The sequence below is a fragment of the Crocuta crocuta genome, unplaced genomic scaffold, assembly GCF_008692635.1.
Source record: "Crocuta crocuta isolate KB4526 unplaced genomic scaffold, BGI_CrCroc_1.0 scaffold194, whole genome shotgun sequence".
In the NCBI taxonomy this organism is placed as follows: Eukaryota; Metazoa; Chordata; class Mammalia; order Carnivora; family Hyaenidae; genus Crocuta; species Crocuta crocuta.
This window is the reverse complement of record NW_027530084.1, coordinates 2,469,438-2,492,271: the sequence shown is the minus strand read 5'-3', so window position 1 is coordinate 2,492,271 and position 22,834 is coordinate 2,469,438. Positions and strand designations below refer to the sequence as shown.

The window sequence follows — 22,834 nt, the reverse complement described above, 5'->3', positions numbered from 1 at the left end:
TGAACAAAGTGAAGGTTAAGGGCACCAACCCTCTGGTTCCCTGTGCAGTTGAAAATCACGTATAAAGTTTCATTTCCCTCAAATGTAACTACCAATAGGCTAATGTCGACCAGAAGCCTTTCCCATAACATAAACACGTATACTGTATATTATATGTATTATATACTATAGTATTACAATAAAGTGAGATAGAGAAAAGAAAATGTTACTAAGCAAATCATGAGAGAATACATTATAATACTGTCCTACATATATCAAAAACATTCTTCATATAAGTGGACCTATGCAGTTCAAACACCTGTTGTTCAAGGGCCAACTACATATGACATCCTTGAAAAGGAAAAACTATGGAGTAAAAAGATCAGTGGTTGCCAAGGGCTAGGGGAGAGGAAGGGAGGAATAGGGTGGAGTACAGAGGATTTTTAGGGCAGTAAAAAAACTCTGATACTATAATGGTGGTTACATGTCATTATGCATTTATCCAAAGCTAACATCTGGAGTGAACATAATGTAAACATGGACTTTAGGTGATGATAATGTATTGATGTAGGTTAATCAGTTGTAACTACTGTATCACTTTGGTGGAAAATGTTGATAATGGGGGAGGTTATGCATGTGTTGGAGGCAAGAGGTATAAGGGACTTTGCTCAATTTGTTGTGGATTTGAAAGTGCTCTCAAAAAAAGCTTTATTAGAAAAAATAAAACTAAATTTTGAAAAATTCAAGTAAAAATTTTTACTTAAACTATTTTTAGCTTCTAGGTCATACAAAAATATGTGATTGGAAAACTTGGTATGGGGCTTGTAGTTTGCCAACTACGCTCATATCTTTTTGTATCTCAGTATCTCCATTTGGATGACTAATAGGCATTACAAACTTAACATATCCCAGAATGGAACTGGTGATCCTGCCTCCCCAAACCTTTCTTCCCTTGTTTTTCTCTTGTCAGTAGGTAGCCCTGCAGTCTATCAGGATGGCCAAACCTAGACTCTGAGTACCATGCAACAAGGGAACTTGTTTGCCTTGTTTATAGTCATATCCACAGTTCCTAGAAAGGTGCCTGGAATATTGTAAACACTCAGACAAGGTTTGCTAATTGAATGGGTGAATTTCTCTGCCCTCAGTTTCTTCATTTGGCATGTGAGGATGATAGTTACCTTGCAAGAGTGAGGAGTGGGAAAGAGTGTAAGAAGGAAAGAAAACCTATGAAATTACCTCACAAGGTACATGGTACATGGTAGGCAGAATATAAACTAGAAGTAGGGGATCGTTATTTGTAAAGTAGATTTATTTTTTTCATGGAATTGAATAAAACATGCCAGGCATTATTCTAAGAATTTTACCTAGGCTATTTCATTTTATCCTTATGCAAGTAAGTGGTAGTCATCTCTCCCATTTTTGTACAACAGTGCTAAAAACAAACATGTTTATGACTTGCCTGCATTCCTACAGTGGACCCTACAGCCATATTTTACCTGCCTTCTTTATAAAGCAAATACAAGGGATTTCCCAAATGAAATTGGATATGAATGATATTTTTCATGTGAAAAAATAGAAATATTTTTCTATGAGGCATTCCCAATCAAGTGCTCTCTCAGCATACTGTGGCCACCACTGTTTTAGCACGAATTTACCCCACAGCATAATCATCTCCTCAGGTTCTTTGTTTTTATTTGTGCTTGAACACCTCGTAGTGGCAAAGGAGTAGCTAACTATAAATGAACATTGGAATTAGCTCTATTCATTCTTGCAGAGATCTTCCATCTTCGGATGTCAGTATTTTTAAGTAATGTTTCTTTCCTGTTTGGTCATATTAGCATTATAAGAAACTAGCTCTGTGTGGAGAAGCCCAGCTTCACTAATAAAGCTCTGTGGGATGAACCCTCCCATGTTCATCACACTTGAAAGGGCACTGTTATAAAAGTAAGTCTTAATAATTAATTCGGCTTTTCTTATAACTTGTAATGACTTTCATGTTTCATTATATTTAATATCAGGGACTGCTTCTTTCTCTTAGAAACTATCACAAATTTGTTCTGCTTTTTCAAATAATTGGGCCATATTTTTCTAGGTAATGTAAGTATGTATAATTTAGCTTTACATTTTGTTAGATAATATATTTTGTTAATTTAAACATAATGAAGAAAACTACGTTGGAAATGACTATCTGACAGAACTATTGATCTCGGTGCTTTGAAATGCCAGGATCATACTAATGGAGAAGGAGCCAAAAAAAAGGGGGGTGGGTGGGGGTTGTTCATGCAATATAAAAGGACCAAGTTTTTTCATATGAAGAACTATTTCACAAGTTCAGTGAAATGAATTGTCTTCAACCAAGTACTCCTCCAGCGCTCTGTGCCTACCTCTATTGTAGCATTAATTACACCACAGCTTCATAATTCCTTTTGATTTTTTTTCTTCTGTCTCTACTCAAGCACCTAGCTAGAGTATTTCATCCATCATCCTGTGGCATGTCCTAAAATAGGAAAGGAAGATAGTCTCAGCAGCAACATCTATAGACAGGAACATCCTCTAAATTGCATTAATGGTCATCAGTGAAATTTTTGCAGGCAAGGCAGCATGTAGTTTTCCTGGCAATGTAGTCTTAGTGTCCTTATCTATTCTTAGGTTTCTCCTCAGCATCCTGGAGAAGGGTGTGCTTCTGCAACCTGCCTGTAACCTTAGAAATTTCAAAGGAACCAAATGAGGATGTGTAAAGTTAGGAAGAAAAATGATAGACTCAAAGTGATTTCTCTGCTTTTTTTTTTTTTTTACTAGGATATTATTATTTTACCTTTGTGGTTTATAACAGTCTTGAAAAATATCCTGAAAATCAACTTTGTTTTCTCTCTTTTCATATTCCAATACATGAAAAAGTTGATTGATTATATATAAATCAAAGATAAATTAGTATTTTTAAAAGTTTAATATTGAGATCTTTTAGAAATTTGTATAAGTGTACTGGTGTGTTTGGAAGAAAGCCACCTGACAAAATTTGTAACTTAAAGACTCAATAATCAAATCACGAATTCATTATATATCTCACCCAACCCATAGGTTACCTGTACTGAAACATATTATTACAACTGTTAGTTGAAATGTCTGTTGTGTTCTTTTATTTAATTCCTTCAATCAGATAATCTTTATTAAGGATTAGCATCTGACCAGGCTCCTCCATAGAGACTTTTGGCATGTTTTAACATTTTCCTCAGGAACTATATTGTTTAAGCCTGTGAATTTCTTTAATAAGTGGGTCTAGAGTGCTCTTCTAGCATGTTCAACAGCAATGACCATGAAATAGGATAGGTAAAACTAAGATATACATACATAACTCACTCAGGGCTAAAACATGTAGTTGCATGTAAAGGAACCAGGTAATAGTTAACGGTTATTGCAGATTTACCATAAATAGATACCGTGCTAAGAGCTATGACCTGCGTTCTGGTTCCCTGTACAATATCCATTCCCTCTTTTTTCTTTATAGAGAATTCCAGTTTGATTGGGAACGACAGTGCGTGTAACCATAAAGTCTCTTACTTCCAGGTTCTTTTCCAGATATGGGTAGCCAAGTGACCTCATCCTGGCAAATGAAATGGAAATGGAAGTCTACGAGGCAGAGTTTGTAGGAAATCTGTAGTTTCCTGGTAAATAATGACAGACTCAACTGGCACTTGGTTTTTGGTTTTGCCCTCTCTTTTCTTTATGCTTTGAATGCAAATATAATGCCCGGAGGTATAGCAGCCATTTTGTGACCCTGAAACCATGACCTATGACTGACCAAATAGGAGAATACAAGGAGTCTGGCTGTTGGCACTCCAAGCTGCCTAATCCATTTTATGAGAAAAGTCAGTCACGTACTTGTTTTGAGCCATTTTGTTGACACATAGCCACACACAGTTATAATGATACATATGCATTTTCTCAGTCCTTAAAACAATCTTTGGGTATAAATATTATCATTCGTGTATATATGAGGATACTGAGGCACACAGAATTGAGTAGTTTTCCTGATCTCATTATGCTAGCCAAGTATAGGAGCCAGGATTTGAAGCCAGGCAGTGTGACTTAGAGCCATGGTCTTAGTTCACTATGCATCACTATACATCTCCAGTTTGGAGTCCCGGGAAATTAATCCCAGCTGGAGGCTGGGGTGAGGGAAGACCTTGCAAAGCTTTGCATAGGAAATGAACGTAGAATCTGGAATGAGCAGAAATTTGAAATAGGGAGACTGAAGAAGTTAGGAGGGCATACAAGGTGGAGAAAAAAGTGCTGCCTTAGTGTGGAAAGCAATCGGCTATTGGCTTTAGTAAAGGGACCATAGGCTGCAGAAGTGGAAATACATTTTAAAAAGTAGGTTGTGGCCACATCATGATAGCTTCCAAACACAAGGACAAAAAGTTTGAACTGTACCCATAAATTGGGACCTGATTTGTGGAGAACTGTTGAATTCTAATCAGTATTGTTCAGATTGAGCACTGCAGCAAAAATTTATAAACACTTCCCCAAATAATAGAGACATCTAGAAAGTAGAATTCATATGTTTTATTATCCTTATTTGAATTATTTTGTTCATTTTTAAAAATAAACTTAAGGCATTAATTACAGAGGTGCAATATATGAGCCATTTAGAAAATAATTTTTTGCTTTAAACATAAGCGCCATCTGGTGGATAAAAATCCTTAGTCTACCGGCTTTGAACAAAACCTAAATTGATAGCAGTTTCGCATAGCTAGATCTTATGATTATATTCTGTCCCTAAGACGTCTCTTGAAAAGCTTTATGCAACGGATTTTATTTATGTGTCTTCAATATTTGGTCATTTGAAAGTTTTCTGCACTGTTGTATTCAATTTACTTGATGATTCAGATATTCAAAATTGTAATAATTTGCCATTTCTCTATACTATGCAGAAAAAATACAAAAGAAAGCATAAAAAAGAGAAAAGTGTGCTCCTTTATCCTTATAAATAGTATTAAGCCCATCTAATTTGCAGTTAGAGGCAAATTGTATGGATGCTTGCAAAGGTGCTCATGCTGCTATGTGCACAGTTACATGTTTGATAGAGACCTTGTCTGGATTGAATGTGTTCGACTCTTCAGGCTACTCTGTCAGTAAATCTAGAAGTTATTTAGAAGTCTCCTAAAGCAAGAAATGAAGAAGATAGCTTTGACGAACTGAGATACAACATTTCCTGAAGATGCCAATATATCTGTTCAGAAGGCAGAAAAAAAAGTCACTGAGACTTGCCATGGCTATTAAAGGCCATCCCTGCCAATAGCTAATCCACGAAGCAAGGAAAAAGTAGGATAGAAAATAACCAGAAGAAAAAGAAGAACAGCAAGTCAGAATTAAGAAGGTGGACGCTTGGTGATATGGGAGAAGGAGCTGAAGAAGGAAATTCAGGGACACCTTGGGGTGCTGCGTCAGCCCTACCCTGCCTTTCCCAAGCCTGGCCGGTGAGTCTGGGCTGGTAGAGATGACCCACCTCATCATGCCCTGTGCAGAGTCTCTCCTCAGACTCCACTCTGCTCTTTCAGGAGTGTTTTGGCCTCATGTCCTGCCTGAGAGTATTGCTAGGACCAGGAGCCTTAGCCTCATTCCAGGTTGGAAGGGCTTCCTTAGAGATTGTGCCAGTTCAACTCTCCACTACCAACCCTGCTTAGATTGGAGGCCAGAGGACACATTTGGACTGTGTATTCAAGATACTACCTCCTTCCAGTGGGGCAACTGGACCAACCTCATGACTGAATTCTGATGTCATAACTCTCACTGGTATCTTTAGAGACCACCACCTTCTAGCCACCTTGTGGCTTTTATGTCTATTAAAAGTTTAGGGGCGCCTGGGTGGCTCAGTCTGTAAAGCATCCAACTTCAGCTCAGGTCATGATCTCGCGGTTTGTGGGTCCGAGCCCTGCGTCGGGGTCTGTGCTGACAGATAGCTCAGAGCCTGGAGCCTGCTTCAGATTCTGTGTCTCTGTCTCTCTCTGACCCTCCCCTGCTCATGCTGTCTCTCTCTCTCAAAAAGAAATAAAACATTAAAAAAACATGTAAAAAGTAAAATAAAATTTGTCAGACCACTCAGTATCACTCTTGAGTAACTTAGGGAACTCATGCAGAGTCTCAGCATTGGGGTAGAGGTCAGGTGTGGACCTTAGTTCACATGACCTAGCTTGCCACAAACTGCAGGAGAGGTTCCATAATGAGGTTGTCACCTCCCCAGCAAGCACTGGCCAGCCCCCCTCTTTCAAGTTCAGCTTCCTGTATTCTGCCATCTAGAAGTCAGAGGTAAGTGGGTGACAGGGAGAAAATATTCCATCCAGATGGCCCCGTGAAGAGACACTCACACCCCACCTGGAATTGCATCAAAACTTCTTGGTCCAGTCTGAAGAAGCCCCAGCTCTGCTTCTACCCAGGCACATGAATGTCACTGACAGAAGAGGAAATGCCCAATCCAGTTGGCAGCTTTAATGGTTTGTACCTTTGACCACTTGGCTTTATGCATCTTTGATGCATTTCTTGATCTCTTTGGTTATTCAGACACTTGAGTTGTCCTCTTTCTGAGCCAAACTCCTCCAATTTGATGAGTGACTGGGTGTGTCAAGCCACTACCATTAGCTGCCACTCCGCCACTTAGTGCTCTGAACTCTCACAGGACAACCCCCTTCCTGTAGGTGGTCCTCGAATGACCCTGGCCCCCTGCCTGTCCTGCTTTGAGTGCCAGACTAGATGCTGATGGGTACATGATTCTGAAAGGCCTGAGTGTAACCAGTATATGTTTTGCAGCACTTAAACTTAGCTGCCTTAGTTGTCTTCCGCAAATGGTTGTGTTTGAGATCCTTTCCTTCTGCAGAAGGCTGTTTTCCGCCAGTTCTTCTAGGAGGTGATAGGCACATTCATCATACTGTAAATCATGAGGAGATTAAACCTTTGTTTGGACTCCTGCCCAAACACAAATTTTCTGGAAAAGTATATTAGAACAACCAGTCACCAAAGATAACAAAGCTGAATATGAAAGACTCCAGTGCAAATGAGGCTTGCCAATGCTCCTCCTGCTTCCATAAGTGTGATCCAGCTTTCCTGGTGGGGGTTTGTTTTTTGTTTTGTTTCTCTTTTTTTCCCAAACTGTGCCCTTTAAACTCACATAGGAATTTTCTGCCCTAAAGTATCTTCTAGGAAAACTTATAATGAGAGAAGAAAAAAAAACAACAACAACCATAGAATAAAAACCGAGGAACAAAGGCAAAAAACAATCCTGGTCTGGGTGTCTCCTGTGAGGGTTTCATGAAGTGAGCCCGCCAGACGTGTTACACATGCTATGGAATAGCATCTTGTCTGTCTATGATATCTGTCTTTGTGTTTGGCATTGCCGAGCCTTGGAGGTTATCATGCATGCCAGTCATGTGAAATAAGCACAGCTGACAGGATTTAAAGCCAAAGACTAACCTTTCTAATTCATCTATTCCCTGTTCTGTGCCTTAGGCCATGCCTCTTCTGCAAGAATATACTACATCCTTGCTTCTGTGATGGGAGCTGCGATAATTTCCTGAATGTCAGTCAAAGCCTGTCTCCTCGAGGAGCTGGAGAAATTCAGGCTTCTCCTTCTGACTAGATGGGAAAGGAGCTATAAAGAATTTTGAGAATAAGATGAGCGTGGATATTTTTGCCACATGTGCTTAACTTTTTCACTTCTTTAGTGCAAAATATGATTTATAATCCCTTTCCTCTTACATTTTACTAATCAATGAAATTAATTCTGAATTTAAAAATATATCTAGAGATAAATTAATTCATCAATAATTTATTAAAATAAATTTATCAATATGGAGTGAAAGCTATGTAGTGGGCATTGTTCTCAGTGCTGTGGTACAAAATAGACCAAGTCCCTGCTCTCCTGGATCTTATATCCTGTGGGTGGGAAAACATAAAATAAATCAAATAAGTAAATATGTATGATGTCAAGAGGTGGTAAGTACTAGGAAGGATAAAGCAAAAGAAGGAGATAAGGAATGAGGGTAAAGGGGGAAAAGGTACTGTTTTACCTAGAATGGCCAGAGAGGGTCTTTCAGGTAAGATGATAGCTGAGCAGAGGTCTGAGGTCATGAATGAGTGAGCCATACTGGTATCTTGAAGAAGAGTGACCCCGGGGCGCCTGGGTGGCTTAGTTGGTTGGGCGTCCGACTTTCACTTGGGTCATGATCTCGCGGTTCGTGGGTTCAAGCCCCGCGTTGGGCTCTGTGCTGACTGCCAGCTCGGAGCCTGGAGCCTGTTTCAGTCTGTGACTCCCTATCTCTCTGACCCTCCCCTGCTCACACTGTCTCTCTCTCTCTCTCCTAGAAATAAAAAAAAAAAAAAACATTTAAAAAAAAAGAAGAGTGACCCAGGCAGAGAAAACAGCAGCTAGTTGTAGACACACAGGTGCTCAGGGTATTGACAGAAACTTTTATGGTACAGTGAAATTTGGATTTTTTCCCAATGAGATTAAAAAGTCATTGGAGAGTTCTGCATTAGGGAATGATATAATTTCATTGATGTCTTTAAAGGACTGATTTGGTTTATATTTGAAAAACACTGCGTGAGGGAAAAGGAGAAAGCAGTTTGACCAGTTAGGAGGCTATTCTAATAAGTCTAGAAAGACCGTAGATTAGACAAGAGTGATAATGACGGCAGTAGCATTACATGGTGACTGGATTCTGGAACTATTTGGAGATAGAGCCAACAGGAGTGGCTGATGATCTGATGTGAGATATGAGGAAAATAAGAGGAATCAGGAATTGACTGGTCTTGTAGCCTAAATAATCAAGAGTTGCTGTTTGCTGAGATGGTAGGATTCAGATAGGAGTAGGTTTGGTGGTTGATAGAGAGGATCAAGAGATGAGTTTGGGACACATTCAATTTGAGCTGCCCATTAAATATCTGAGTAGAGATAGACAGTTGGGTATAACAGTCTGGAGTTCAAGGGTGATGTTGGGGCTAGAGGAAAAATATGTGAGTGTAATGAGTGTATAGATAGCTTTAAAGTCATGGGACTACATGAGATCATCTGTGGAATGAGTGGAGAGAGGGAAGAAGATATCTATAGACTGACTTCTGGATGTCCCCAAAGCCTAACATGTGGGAAGGAGGTGTGGAGCGGATAGTTAGTGAAGCAGAAGAAACTGAGAGAGCAGGTGCTGTCACAGAGGCAAAGGAAGAAATTGTTTGAACCAGAGAGAGGGCAGCTTTGCTAACTGCTGCTGACTTGAGTAAGATTAAATGTTGAGAAATGGTAGGGTGTGTGGGGGGCTCGGTTAGTTAAGTGTATGTCTGGCTCTTGATTTCACCTCAGGTCATGGTCTCACAGTTGTGAGGTCGAGGACCGAGTTGGGCTCTGCACTGGTCGTGGAGCCTGCTTGAGTTCTCTTTTCCCCTCTCTCTCTGCCCCTCCCCTACTTGTGTGCACCTGTGCATGCTCTTTCTCTAAAAAAATTAATAATTAAGTGTTGAGAAATGGCTGTTGGACTTGGAGGTCATTGGTGACCTTGATGAGAACATTTTTAGAGAACATTGGTAACAAAACTCAACAGAAGTGGATTCAAGAGACAATAGGGTAGAGCAAATAGTGGTGTTTTGTATAGACACCTTTCCTGAAATACTTTGCTATGAAAGGGGGCATGGAGGGAGCTGTGGGGTCAAGGGAGGGGATTTTTATTTCTTGAGATAAAAGCTTTAAAGGCATATTTGTATGCTGATGGGAATTATCATTAGTAGAAAGAGAACAGATAATGCTTTGGGAGCGAGAGAGGCCAATTGCTGGCAGAAGGGGTTGAGATTTAGTGCACAAATGGAGTGTTTAGTAAAGCCAAATGTGCTGATACAAATATGGTAGGTGGCTTGGTAGATTTGGTGTTGGGAACCTTTGGAAGATCATAGGGTTAGAAAAAGGAGAGAAAGGAGCAGGTGGAGGCTTGAGGGAGAAGGAGTAGAGTGAATTGACCACACCAGTATTTCTTAGGCTTCCCTTATGCATCAGAACGACAAGGGGCCTTGTTATAACACTAGTTGCTGGGCCTCACCCTGAAAGTTTCTGATTCATTTAGGTCTGGGGAGGCACCCAAGAATTTGCAATTGTGACATATTCCCAGGTACTGCTGCTGCTGCTGGTCCAGAGATGAGACTTTGGGAACCATGAGGCGTGGAGTTGGGTTGGGATGTCAGGAGCAGGACTTTTGGCCTCTGTGCTGGCAGTCATGCATGGAAAATGAACTTAGTCATTGTGGTTGTGTGTTTTCCTCCAGCCCTGTGCAGCAACTGAAGAGCTGGCAACAGTAGGCGCAAAGTTGGACTTAACCAGAAAAAAATATATATATCACTAGTGTTTTGGGGAAGCTTCTCTGTGATGTCTTTGTAGTCTGAAAATGCAGTTTCTCCATCTTGCATTTGAAATGGAAAGGATTAGAGAATCTGAGAGTGGGAAAAAGAAAAATGAAAGTTTGTGGTTGAAGTTTACTGTTGTAGGACTTAGAAGTATAGTGGAGTAGTAGTCGCTCTGGTCTTCTATTGAAAGGGGAAACATAAGCCCCCTTTCCCTAAATGTCTGTTAACAGTACTGTTTCTGTGATCTCCACAATTGTGAAATACACCTTGAAAAATTAAAATTTGTGTTTTTTTGTATTTTATAAGATTACCTCCATCACAAATAGAATTTTAAGACTATCATATTGTTCTTTGCAAACATTCATGGCTTCCTACAAAAATAAGTGGTTAGGTGCAGAGCCTTACACATGGGAAATGAGTTCTGGAAGTGATAACCCAGCTATCAGACTGAGGGCCATAGCTTCATCAGAACAGAAGAAAAAGAACTGAATTCCATAATAAAACACATTATTAATTCGGATACAGTATGTTAAGCAGCAATTTAAATATTTTTAGATTGAGTATTAAGCAAGTAGTAATTTGTAAGTAACTGATGGTTTTCTTTTTATTAAAAACCAAAACAGATTTTGTTGGAGCCAGGCGTGATCCAGGATGTGTTAGCAGCTGGCAGTCACCTACAGCTGTTGGAGCTTCTCAATTTATGTTCCCACTATCTCATCCAGGTATGTGAGCCTTCATCCTGCACTGTGCCCTTTGTGCCCTTCCCCCTGCAGTCATCAGCTGTACCCTCCCCCACTCCACCTGTGCCAAGATGGTGTAAAATGGAAGCTGGGGTGTGTGGCTTGTGATGGTAGAATCTCTCCAGAACACAGACCAGGAGACTTCCAGAAGGGCAGCTGAAGCTCTCATGTCCCCCACACTTCCTGCCCATGCCAGATCCTCACTACCCTTGGGCAACAGAGGAAATCAGCAGTCGTGCCCAGGGTTTACTGCCAAGGCCCTGGGGAGATGACACAGAGAAGGGCCTTCACTTGAAGCAGTGCTATCAGGCGGCAGGAATAACCCCAAATGCATAACAAGTTGGATAGTCACTTCAGATTTCAGCAACAGTAGCTAATATATCACAAAGTCATATATAGCTAATGACCATATGAACTTTCCAGGCAATAGGTGCTGGAAGAGTGCCAAGTGGTCTGTGTACTCTACCCTGCTGTGCTAGATGGTCAGGAGGGGCTCTGAGAGGGGGAGGGGGAGAAGACGCCCATCCACTGAGCACCCGTGTTCCATGTTCAGCCTTTATAACAACTTTGCACATTTTAATGGGTGAAAAATCAGAGATTTTTCAATGTACCCAGCTTGCCTGAGGTGATATAGCTGATGAGTGATAGGCCTTTTCTGATTCTGAAGACCATTTTTTCTTCTTGGATAAAAACTTGTTTCAGTAAGAAGATACGGGATGTCTTAGGCAGACAGTGTGGCTGTGGGCTCTTTTATTTTACAGAATTAAGTGCTAATTCCCTGTAGTGGGACCCTCTCATTTCTTCCACTGGCATGATTTTTATTTGCATTTATTACAGCATTGTAACAACAGTGAAGATAAATTTTTAAAAGTGATAAATCCACACAATTTAGTTCTGCTGTCCTTGTGCATATGACATGTTAGTAGGTACAAAAATCCTATTTGTTTTCCTGCCCAATTATTTTATTTTCTTCCTAGTCATTTTCCCTAATTCTAAATACAGCCATTATTGTTGACTTCTGTTACTCATTAGGTAGTTACTAAATCTCTTTCTCATGTTATCATCTGATTGCATCTTCCCAGCAACCTCAGCCACATTCACCTGAGAAACAGTTCACACACAGTAGATGAAAGTTTTATCATGATCTCAGTACATTTAATCTGACAGTAAATGTTTAACTATTTTCATCTTATTTTCCTTTCTTTTCCCCTCAATAGTGTTGGGTGGTATGGGAGAGCTGTTTTTAATCCCTTTCTGCAAGTAGCAAGTGGGAATAACAGAGAAAGGTTATGAGACTTCAGAGATGTGTGTTTGACTTGTGAAATTGAAATTACTTTTATTTGACATTTTTACATCAAATATTGCAACTTGAGCCTTCAGCATCATCACCTGATTCACTTTTTCCATGGCAGGTAATATTCAATAATGTATGTTGCCAAAAATTTGGTTATAGTGCTCATTATCATGATGCGTGTTAGGATAGTATGTATATACAGGGGTGTGTGTGTGTGTGTGTGTGTGTGTGTGTACATTTGTTTATGCACACCTGTGATTTCTGTAAATGAGAGTTCCACATGAACATCAGAAGTTCATGAGTATTTTTCCCTAACCCATCAGATGAATCTGTTGAGAGAGCAAATGACTTGTGTGCTTTGGAACTTAATTTTTGCAATGCATTATTGTGTTGAGGAAAAAATGTCACTTGCATGCAGGTATATTTTGTGGACAGTTTGCTTATTATTAGCCTACTTGATCAGTGGTTGAAATTTTCACTTTCTTTTCTCCAGTGTTACCATTTTGTTCTCTCATGAAACTCTATTTTTCCTTTTTATCTGTGATATTGCGAGGTGTCCAACTTGGGGAAGAAAACCTCAAGGGAACGAAAACCATGTGTATGTAAAAATCTTCATTATGTTAGTCTTTTAAAAATATATACCTTCCTACATTTTAGGATTATAAAATTACCAGATTGAGTCAGTCTGCTTTTATATTTTGACATAGTCTTTTAACTACCTATTTACAGTGTTTTGATATTATCTGTCATTCAACTGATTCTTAATTTCATATGCAACCATTTTATTGGGTATATTAAAATATTTTTGTTACAGTGAAAAATCTTCAGTGCTTAAAATATCCAGAGAAGTTGTGCCCTATCAATCAAAGCTAATATACTCTCCATTCTTGTTTAGTACTTTATCAAACTAGGAATTTGTGAAGCCGTTCTCCCCACTAAGATGTCAGGTCTTAACTGTTATTATGAAATTGCCACTCTGGTTTTCTTCCAGAGTTGTGAAAAATAGATCTTGCTCTGATCCCTCCTATTGTCCTCTGGTGTTGATTAAAAAATGAGTTTAAGGAGAACCTCTTGGTTGAAACTCCCTGAGTCTTGGAGCCATCAGCTATTGCCTGGCCTGAAACTCCTCCACACAGGTGTAAATGCCACTGCTGCCCCACTCCCCCTGGCCCCAGCAAATGGAAGGGACACCTTGAGTCCACTGTGTGCTCTCGTTTTTCTTGCTTTCCCTCTGGTAGGCTGCTGAGGGCAGGGACCCCAAACCACGGGAGCAGTCTTCCTCAGTCATTGAGAACAGCTGTTGAATTAGCTTCCTAGGCTCTGGGGTCTTCACCTTATTCATTTTTAGTCCCCAGGCCCTCTCAATGGCAGGCCCTTGTGAACACACAGGTTCTTAATGTATGTTTGTGGAATCAATGGGGAGACCAGCAGTGGGAAAGATGCGTATTGGTGGGGATGGGGGCATGAAATGAGCAATGGCTACAGCAGTGGCCTATCATCCCAAGCTAAGGGATTTACCAACAGCAGCTCAGGTTTGTATCCTTCCTTACCCACTTGGCCATGTACTTCCAGATGACTCTCCTATGTGGCCTGTCCTGTTAGTATACTCTTAATATGCATGACCTGTCAGATTTTCACCTGCTATTTGAGATCCAGGTCCAAATAAAATGTGAATCCTTCTTCCCCTCTCCTCCTCCTACTCCCCTTCCTTGTACATTGTGCTCTTTTTAAGAATTTCATCAGAAAGATGCAGTTTATTAAACTTATTAAAGAGCAGTTGTCTTCAAAATGGGTCCAGTAAAATGCATGAATTAGCTTGCTTTTCAGAGTATACATATTTCTATGCATGCCGTTCACTATTTTATTTATTTTTGGAATATTTTCTTTAAAAAATTTTTAATGTTTATTTGTTTTTGAGAGAGAGAGAGAGAAAGAGAGAGACACACACAGAGAGAGATAGAGTGCATGCAGGGAGGGGCAGAGAACAAGGGAGACACAGAATCTGAAGCAGCTCCAGGCTCCAAGCTGTCAGCACAGAGCCTGATGCAGGGAGTTCATGACCTAAGTGGAAGTCAGAGGCCCAACTAACTGAGCCACCCAGTAGCCCCACCATTCACCATTTTAAATCTTATAAAGGAACTCTGAAGACCATTCTTGGGAGTGATGGGCTGCAGATGTAGTGGTACATAGTGTGTCCCCTGGATTAGTGAGTTCCTCAGGTAAACATTACAGACTTTTTGAATCCAGTTTGTTTTCACAAACTCTGATTTTTCCTAGACTTTTAAAATTAGCTGCTGAACATCTCCACCTAAATATCATATACGCAGTTCAAGCTTACCCTGAGAAAACCTATACTTTTCTCTATTGATGGTACCATCAATCTGTCAGTTGTCTAGAAATTTGGACATAGTCTTTGACTCCTTCCTCATCATCATATCCAATTAGTTACGAAGCTGAGTTGACTCTACCTCCCAAACAGCTATCAGATCTGATCCTTTTCTTCACCACTAATGTTCTTACTCTTTTGGGGGGCTCTCGTTGTTGACTATAGATTATGATGATTTCATCATATCCTCCTGAGGGGTCTGCTTGTTTCTAGCCTCTCTCCATGCCAAACCATAGTCCCCAGAGTCATCATTATCTTTCCTAGGGTAGGGAAACAGCTTTTATTGAGGGTCTCTCCATACTGAGTGTTTTGGACAATGATTCTCATTTTCCCTCTGCTAAGGAACCCCTTAAAGCAGGTGACTATTATTGTCTTTTTATGGATGGAGAAACTTAAATTCAGATCTAGGATGGTGACCTGGTGGAAACGCCCAATAGCTCCCCTGAGGACCATTCTGGAGCATCCTTAGCCCTCGTCTCTGAGGCCAGGCTTGTTCTTCCCCAGCCTCCTCAGCAACTGTAGTGCCTTTCCTAGCCTACTGTGTGCTCTGACCTCTCAGGTGACCTTTCATTCTGGGACTTGCCATTAGAGGAGAAGGCTAGGTGGCAGCAGAGCCTTTCAGCTCCCTCAAATTGTACCAAGGAGCAGGAATAGGGAAAACATCGCATACACACCTCTCCCCAACCCTCTCTTTTCCTGATGCCCGTGTCATAAAACCAGGGGAACTGGCCACTGGACTTTGTGTCCGCTGAAAGTGATGCACTAGGAGACACATGCTTCACTGAAAATGTCTTTTTTTTTTTTTTTGTAGTTAGCTATAAAAAAAGTTTGTGCATTATGTACCACTTCCCCCAAAGAATAAATAGTATATCTTATTGCTTAATTAGCAAGTATTTTTTTTTGTTTGCCAAGTATCAGCCTTGAGTATGACATGCAATTGAAATATACTGACAGGAAGGAACAGTCATGTAGATTTTCTAAATAAGGCCACCGAAGTGGTGAATAAACTCCTTTTGATAGGAAAATACTCTTAGTATCTATTCCTAGGCAGCAGGTGGCAGTATGAATCCACCAGAATTCAGTAGTTAATTTAAAGCAAAAATCAGAAAAAATGAAAAGAAAAATTATTTATTTTGCTACATATTAGTCTTCTGACCTAATCAGTAAAAAAGTCATTATTCACACCACACTGGGCAATATGCAGTGTAATTTTTAACAAATAATAGGAAACTGTTAATGTGTTCACAGGAAATACAGTTTTGTCTTGGGCTGCTGTGGTCATTTATCACTGCACTTTGTGAAATCACTCATTTGTTCTAATTTGAATGTAAATGACTCTAAGGTTTTACAAATAAGGTGACAGACTCACATAAATGTAATTGCAGGGTTCATCTCCCTCTTTTTATATATCACTCATTAGGTTATGAATTAAATACATCGTATTAAACCAGGGGCATGTCCAATGATGATATTGTAATGGCAAATTACTCTATGCTATTAGAGGTGTATTTTTTATTCATGGACATTAATTTGTCATTAAGCGGCATTAGTTTAGCACTTTTATGTGAAAGACGTGACCTGAAAGAGGAGATGCGCAGCCGTGAAGGGAGAGGGAAGGGACATGCGTGCTTTAGGTAGAACATTTTATCACCGCCAGGAAAACAGAGGGGCATTTCTTTTATTATTTTTTTTCATTTGTTTAATTCTCTGCTTTTATATGCGTAAAAGATCATTTCACCAGATTGAAGGTGTTGTTCTGTTTACAGTGTGCACATTTGGATCATCTACTAAAGCAAAGCCAAAATTCTTCCTATTAATCATTCCAAAGCCAAGAACGTAAAGGAGTGAGAGGGAGCAAGCAGCTTCGCTCCCTAAATCTCCCTCCTCTGTGACTGATGTTTATTAGTCATCCGTTGTCTTCATTTAGTTTACACTAAATGAGCTACCGTGAGAATTAGTCATTTTTCTCTCTCCAGTGAAGGTACAAAGGTTTATAGAATGTTAATCTCTGATGAGGGTACTAGAAACAATTCTGGATATTCTGTTCCCTTTTTTCCTATAAATGGCTATTTTACTGTTTTTTTTTTGTTTTTTTTTGTTTTTTTTTTTTTTTTTACCAAGAATATATGTTTTCTGCTTTCAGTTTTGAGAAATACTGGATCCTTGAAATAGTTTCACAGAAGCTGAAAGTATTGGACTGCTGCTTTTGCATCAATTTTCTCATGGGTTAATGTGGTTGCAGAATGTCTCACCCACCTCAGTTTACCCTGGGGCTCTTTAAGGCAGGGATCAAGCCTAACTGCTCTCTGTGTCTTACCTCCCTTCTCATCACAGAAACTTAGGCTGTGTATTTGTCAGCTTGGGCTGCCATAACAAAATGCCCCAGGCTGGGTAATTCAGACAACAGATGTGATTTCTCACAGCTCCAGAGACTAGAAGTCCGAAGTCAGGGTGCCAGCCGGCACGGTGAGGTTCTGGTGAGAGCCCTCTCCCTGGCTTGCAGATGGCCGCCTTCTTGCTGTGTTCTTGCAGGGTACAGGCAGCAGGCTCTTAGACATGTCTTCATATAAGGACACTAATGCTATCACGTGAGCCCCAAACCCCTATCACGTGAGCCCCAACCCCCCATTCACTCTTCTGAATCACCTCCCAAAGGCCGCATCTGCAACTACCATCACGTGGAGGCTTACAGCATCAACACAGGAATTTTGGAGGGATACAGTTCAGTTCACAGCAGTATGTATTGAGGGAGTGAATAGTGCATCCATTTAGTAATTTTGCCCTGCTTTTTCCATATTGAGATTGTATATTATGAGAAGAAAATATATTAATAAGTCAGTCATTAATTTTACCCATTGAATACATTTTTGTAAGTTGGAAATACTTTCTGTGGGGTTTGCATTTGGCACTGAGGATCTGGCATATTTTACAACATTATAATAAGGTTGTGATTTTTTGACTAAGTAACACTATGGTGACGTATAGAAAGTTATCTCTTCCAAATAATGTATTATTATAATTTTAATTATTAAATTAACAGTATCTCCTAAATATATAATACATGATGGGTGTTCTGAATAGAATAATTTATCTTCAAAGTTGAGAAGTTAGAACTCATGCTCATTTTTCTCTAACACCAACCTATTTTTTCCACATTAGATAAGACAAATGATTGTACCAGCATATATATTTAATATGCCCCTAATCAAATACACCAACCACATGCTGTTCCGTAGTTCACTGGAGCTGATACTCTTCTATTTGGAGAAAGCTAGAGGACAACGTTTGGAAAATATATTACCAATGGTTTAGTATTTTGGATTTTTTTTAATCAGTGAAAATGACTACTTATTATTTGCTGTAGTCTAGAGTATATGCTCTCTGGTACAGGTAATTTAGAATGTCATATTTGCCAAATAGCATTAATATTTGGCTCTAATATGTATCATAAGATCTTTTAGTAGTCATTTTAAGATCCCAATTAATTTTTTTATATGCTATTAGGGTGGCTTTTATTCCCTAGGTCCATACCAAAGGATGTCAGTAGTGACAATTCAGAGGCATGCTGGCTGGCCAGTGGTCATTTTGGCATTTTAATTTGGTATGTGGATAATCTGAGATTGAATGTATCATCCTTGTTTGTAAGATTTTAAAGAGAATAAAGATTGCCTTGAAGGATTTTCCTCCTACTAGTAATTTTTATTCTGAGTTAACTGTTATTAGCTGGGCAATTTTGAAAGTTCAGCATATTTTTCTCAAAAGTAAAATGTTTCCAATGTTTTATGAATGTTGGAGTTCAGAATCAATACACAAAGCAAACAAATATCAATCTCATTTAATTCTATTTTTAATACTGGGAAATTAGAGAAATTATAAGAAAGTCTGTGTTTCATTTGAGATATTCATCCCCCACCTACCATCCACCTTCTGTATGTTTCTACTCAAAGTTAAATGTCTGCCCTTTCCTCTAAGGCTAAGTAGGCTTTCTGCCCCTGACTCTATCGTGTGCTTCCTTGTTTCCTGTGGTTTCAATGTCTCCTTCTCCACTGGCCCCTTCCTTTCATTTTTAAAATAGATCAATAAGATAGGACAAACTATTCTTCTTCTCTCAGTATCACAGCCCTCTCCATTCACTACCAAACCATGATCAGTGTCTGCACTTCCTTATCTTCTATTCATTCTTCAATCCTATTGAACTCAGTCCTCTGCCTCATTACTCCTCAACAGCTGTTCCAACAAAGGTCCCAAAGCTGCCTAATTACCAAATGCAGTGGGCCCCTTGTGGTGTCTTAATGTGACGGCTCTACAGCATTTCCACACTGGTAGCTCCACTCTTTGCTACAGTTTTCTTTTCTCAAGACTCTCTCCTAATTCTTCCTTTCATTCAGATCCTATATAAGCTCTTCTTTGAGCAGCTCCTTCATTCTTCATCTGGGCACAGTGGCTCCTTGCTGGTACTCTTTGCTTACTGTCGCTTTCTTTCATTCACATGCCGAGGGCTACTTATCTCAGTCCCCTCTCCTGAGCGCCAGACCTCTCTGCTCAGCTAATATCTGCACTTGATATCCGCCCCCCTACACACACTTCATATCCATCTGTACCCAGTCTCACACACTCCCTTCTCCTCCCCATCTTTGTTAGAGAACTATCATCCTTACAGTACTCGAAAGCAGAAGCCTTACTAGAATCTTACACTGCTCCATGGGATCATGAATCCTACTAAATTTTATTGGGTTAGCTTCTTAAACAGCTGTTAAATATGCCTTGTTTTCAAAATCTTCATTATCACGGACATCTGTCAGGTCTGGATTACCTTTCTGGAACATGCGGGCAGTAGCTCAACTGTGCCCCCTGCCTGTTGTCTAATGCTAATCAACACCTTGCTGTAGAATCTAAGTCACTTTAATGACCCACACAACAATTTATTTCCCTAAAACCCAAGCTGGATCCTATCACCTGGTTACACAATAGCTTTCCAACCTTGTTCTTTTTCTTTCTTGTCTCCCTGATGTTCTGTTCTTACTGTACCCAAAAATGACATGTTTTATTATCTCTGCTAGCTGCCTAATCAGCATTTCCTCTTGGATATCCCAGGGCACATGACCTTTCTGAGTGTGAACCCAAGCCACAAACCCAGGAGTCATCCTAAAATCATTCATCTCCTTGTACCCCACATACACTGCCACCAAGACCTTTCAACTCAACCTCTTTAGTTTTTTTAAACACACTTTTTGAGAGAAGTTTTAGGTTTGTGATGAACTTGAGAGGAAGATACCAACGTTTCTGATTATTACCCCTGCCCCCACATATGTATAACCTCATTATCAACACCCCCCACCAAAGTGGTACATTTGTTACTATTGATGAACCCACATTGATGTATCATTATCAAGAGTTCACAGTTTGTATTATTATGGTTCACTCTTGGTGTTGTCCATTCTATAGGTTTGGACAAATGTATAATGGAATGTATCTATCATTACAGTATTATGCAGAGTCGTCTTATTGCCCTAAAATTTTTCTGTGCTCTGCCTATTCATCTCTCTGTTCCCCATCTCAACCCCTGGCAACCGCTGATTTTTTTACTGTCTACACAGTTTTGCCTTTTCCAGATGCTGTGTAGTTGGAATTAGACAGTATGTAGCCTTTTCATATTGGCTTCTTTTGCTTACTAATAGGCATTTAAATGTCCTCTATGTTTTTTTGTGGCTTTATGGCCCATTTCTTTTTATGACTGAATAATATTCCATTACATGGATGTATCAGTTTATTTATCCCTTCACCTTCTGAAAGAACTTCTTGGTTGCTCCTAAGTTTAGGCAATTATGGATAAACCTGCCATAAACATCTGTGTACAGGTTTTTGTGTGAACCCCCCTTACTGCTTTAAATCCCTCTCATTCTATTTCTGTTATCACTATCTTCAGTTAAATTTTCATTATTTCATGGACTGAAGAAACTTCCTGCTAGCCAATGAATCTGCCTTTACTCTTGCTCCACCCTGAGGTGGAGCAAAGGAGGTACCTACCTCATTTGAAATTCTGTTCCACTGATTTGTAAAAATAGCTTTCAGAAATTCTAATTGATTGGTTTGTGACAAAAGAATAAAAGGCTGATTATGTCACAGTCTTGCTTAAAATCATTCATTAATCAGTGGTTCACCACAGCCTCAGGATAAGGTTCATTTCTCCTAATTTGACACCCAGGTTCCATCTTTATTATGAAACTTCTATCTCTTTAGCCCCTTTAAAAAACTATTACCTATGTGTGATGCCACAGTCATTATGAACTTCATGCATTTCTCTGTACCTAAAACTCTTCGTATGAAGCCTCCTTCTCCATGTGTTATTCTTCCCTCATTTTGTCACCTTATGAATTCCTCTTTAACCTTTAAGTACCTTACCCATGTGTTATCTTCTCTTCCAGAGTTGCCTGGTCAATCCACCTAGTTGGAGCCAGATTTCTCTCCTCTTCACTAATTATGAATAGTCTTCCAGGGTGCTGATTACATCATATTGTTTGCATTGATTTACTTACCTGTTTCCCCATAATATAAGTTTATGTCCCAGAGTTATGTGACCTTGGGCAAGCTACTTAACCGCTTTGCCTCTACTCCTCATCTGTAAAATACAGATATTGCATCTTGTATACAATCTACCTCTTAGAGATGTTGGAGGATTCAATGAGATAGTGCAGTATTCAACCTGTAGTAGGTGTCCTAGAAACCAGAGCCAGTGGAACAGAATGCTTCACTTGTGAATTCCTTTATTAATTTTACAGTTATCTTCTTTCCTTTTCCTCTCACTCTTGTCTTCCTTCATTCTTGGAAATGTCAGCAGCTTTATTACATATCTCCAATTGACAACGTATTGGACAAGTAAATCTGTTCCTGAAAATTTTGAAAATAATCACCATAACATAAAAGGTATTTGTTTTCTTTTAGCCCCTTCTCTTTGATTTTGTAGAAGTACATTTATTTGTTGTTTTAGGGATGAAAAAATCACAAATAATTTACATGAACCATCATTTTCTCCCTGCTTCTGAACTGTGAAAACATACACTGAAATTGTACTTTAATAAATAGCAAAATCAGTGCTTTTAAAAGCAGCACACTACATGGTATTAATGCTTTGTAGTTAGGCAGTTTTGTTTTACTGTTTCTCTCGCCCTTCCTGGAAATAAAACATCTTGCCCCATTCTGATATACAGAATCCAAGAAAAAATGGAAGAAGTCTTTTATTTCCAGTTTAGTGCAAAGTACTTGATAAAAAATGCATCTTTGAGTTCCTTCTACATGTGCATGAAACCTCCCTGTGATGGGAACTTTTTATAATATAGTTGTATGGTATCCTAAGGAAGGTCTCCTAACTAGGGGAAATGAAAGCAGTGAATTTGTTTGAAAGAAGAAAAGTATAAGTTTTTCCATGAGGAGAATGCTATCAATATGCCCACCTCCCTCCCAATTGTCATTCCTTCCTAGACTTTCTCTCCACGCCTTTCTCATTCTCTATCCCCATGAGGCCTTAAGAGCAGGCTTATGGCCTTTTCCCCCATTGAAGGACATATGCTCAGGCCCTAGGGAAATGACTGCTTGTCTGTATCATTAAATCAGCTCTAGGAGAGATACCTCCGCCTCAGCTTCCTGCAGTCAGTATGTTTGCCCGCTGCAGAGGCTAGGATGAAGGACTGGGGTCAGACAGTTCTGCTGCAAGAATACAGAGTCCTCTATCCTTTACTTGAATGCATACTCCGTATTAGTGGTTCTTAAACTTGAACATATGTGGAATCACCTGAATGGCTGGTTAAAACAGACTCCTGGGCCCCACCACCAGAGTTTCTGATTCAGGAGGCCTGTGGAGGAGACTGAGAATCTGCGTTTTAAGAAGATCTCATCTGGCAGTGACATTACTGGTCTGGGGACCACAGTTTGAGAACCAATACTTTAGACGCTGTTGCCACACCATGTCCTATCGATTATGTGTCTGGTGAATCACCGATACTTGGATTTCAAAAGCATCATCATAATAGGTAAATTCAAACTGGTTCTAGTTTGTACTTATAC

The 22,834-nt window shown here is 39.7% G+C and overlaps 1 protein-coding gene across 1 annotated transcript in view; it reads left to right on the top strand.

Moving 5' to 3' along the window:
• Positions 1 to 10,978: 10,978 nt before the first annotated feature.
• The window catches only part of KLHL32 (kelch like family member 32), a 113,831-nt gene continuing 101,975 nt past the window's right edge, over positions 10,979 to 22,834 (top strand). Inside the window, exon 1 of the mRNA XM_077764733.1 lies at positions 10,979 to 11,075. The gene's annotated coding sequence lies outside the window, so the exon portion shown is untranslated. The remainder of the gene's footprint in view (positions 11,076 to 22,834) is intronic.